The sequence below is a fragment of the Mastomys coucha genome, unplaced genomic scaffold (assembly GCF_008632895.1).
Source record: "Mastomys coucha isolate ucsf_1 unplaced genomic scaffold, UCSF_Mcou_1 pScaffold16, whole genome shotgun sequence".
Lineage (NCBI taxonomy): Eukaryota > Metazoa > Chordata > Mammalia > Rodentia > Muridae > Mastomys > Mastomys coucha.
In genome coordinates, this window is record NW_022196898.1 from 52,698,205 (window position 1) to 52,700,518 (window position 2,314).

General features: G+C 42.7%; 1 non-coding gene across 1 annotated transcript; it reads right to left on the minus strand.

Annotated features, from left to right (window-relative positions):
- Window positions 1-459: 459 nt before the first annotated feature.
- Window positions 460-568, minus strand: LOC116094472. Its single transcript, XR_004120133.1, has one exon. It is a non-coding gene; the product is annotated as a U6 spliceosomal RNA (small nuclear RNA).
- Between the last annotated feature and the right edge of the window lie 1,746 nt (window positions 569-2,314).

Sequence of the window (2,314 nt, forward strand, 5' to 3'; positions counted from 1 at the left end):
AAAAAAAAAAAAAAAAAAAATAGAATTTCTATGTGTAGCCATGGCTGTTCTGGAACTCACGTGTATAGTTCAGAGCAGCCTTGGACTCAGAAATCTGCCGGCATTTTCTTCCTGACAGCTGGGATTAAAGGATCGCATGAATACTGCCTAGCTCCATAAAACTATGTTAAAGTGTTAGCTAGAGCTGGGGTCTATAGAAGGGTCACACTTGTAATCCCAACACATCATAGGATGAAGCAGGAGGATTACTCTAAGTTTGAGGCCAGCCTGGGTATATAGTAAGCTGTAGCCCAGTATGGGCTAAAGAGAAATCCTTTCTTTCACAAAACATTGTTTAAATATAAAATAAAATGTGATTAGCCCATGAACTTGTCATGCACAAGAATTAGAAGTTCAGATAACAGCTCGTGTTTTCTTTCTTTCTTTCTTTCTTTCTTTCTTTTTTTTTCATTTCTTAAAAAAAATATGGAACGCTTCACAAATTTGCGTGTCATCCTTGCGCAGGGGCCATGCTAATCTTCTCTGTATCGTTCCAATTTCTTAGTATATGTGCTGCCGAAGCGAGCACGTTTTCTTTCTATCCCCATGTAAAAGGCAAATTTTTAATTTTTTTAATTTGAATTTTGAATTTGAAAAATCACTTGAATTTTGTGTGTTTTAAATCTTCTGCCACATCGATAGATGTGACTAAGATGTTTGTCTTCCTTTTTTTATATTGAAATGTTCTTTTAAATTACATCATTTGTTTGTGTGTGGTGTACATGTGGGAGGTCAAAGGACAACCTTCAGCCTTTAGTCTTCTCCATGTGGCTCCCTGGAATCGAACTAAAGTCATTAGGTTTGGAGGCCTTGCCCTTGGAGCTATCTCCCCGCCAGCCCTAGCTTTGCTTTTTGATCTTTGTAGAAGTGGCTGGCAGGATGCAACTGGCAGATGCCTCAGACACCTGAGCCCCTGTTGGAGTTCCTGTCCTGACTTCTCTCAATGATGAACAGTAACGTGGAAGCTAAGCCAAATACACCCTTTCCTCCCCAAGTTGCTTTTGGTATTTCATCACAGCAATTTGTTAACTCTAACTTGGACAACCTCCACCCTTGTTTTCTTTCCACGTTCCTGTTCCTCTTTCTTTTGAAAAGTGGAAAGAAACAAACTGAGCATATTTCAAATTCTGATTTCCATCACTGTTAACAAAGCATTAATTAATTGCTTATCCATGGGAATGAAAAGCTAATTACCTAGTGTAGAAAGAAGAAAGGAAACATGAGTATGAATTTTAATCTGGGCTCCTGTGTGACAGAATGAGAATGAGCTAGCTGCTCGTGATTGTTGATCAAAGGAAGAGCTCTGGTCTATTCATGGGCAGCGTCTTAGGAGTGGAGGAGGGAGGGACAAGGTAGGCTTTAGCCATCTCCTCTTAGGCAGGTACAGGGGTTAAGATGCTGAAACAGGGACTGGAAAGGTGGCTCAGTGGTTAAAAGTACTGACTGCTTGGGCTGGAGAGATGGCTCAGCAGTTAAGAACACTGATTGCTCTTCCAGAGGTCCTGAGTTCAATTCCCAGCAACCACATGGTGGTTCACAGCCATCTGTAATGAGATCTGATGTTCTCTTCTGGTGTGTCTGAGGACAGTAATAGTGTACATACATACATGAAGTAAAAAAGTACTGACTGCTCTTACAGAGTGCTTGGATTCAATTCACAGCACCCACATGGCAAATTTTAGCACCCTCTTCTGGTCTCCATCAGTTTTTGCACGCACTTGGTTCACAAAAATGCACACTTACATGTACACAATAGATAAAACAAAACAGAACAAAAACCCCTGGGACAAGACCCCTGCCAAATGACCTTTCTTGCATTGGCTCACTGCCATTAAAGTGTCACATTGGATTCCAGCTATGATGCTCTGTAGAAAGGCCTGTGTGCTGGTGCAGTTGGAATCCCTGTGCTGGGGAGGTGGGAACAAGTCTGTCTGTGGGGTTTACCTGCAGGACACATTCCCAGCTGCAGAGAGTACTGCCAGCCCTTCCCAGGCTAGCCTGCCCATGATGACAGATCAACAGGTCACGTTGGTTCCTCAGTTCCCTGCAAAATCACCTTGGGCTGGGGTCTAGATTACACTGGCTTTGTCTGTTTTTCTTAAAAATTGCTAATTATTTACATGCATGCACATTTTGCCTATATGTGTGCCTGTGTACCGTGTGCCCACCTGGTACTCAGAGAGACCAGGGGAGAGTGTCACATCCCCTACTGCCACGCACACTTGCGTGATGGCGGTATTTGAGGTGAAAACTTCAAGGAAAGTCAGCCTCCTGC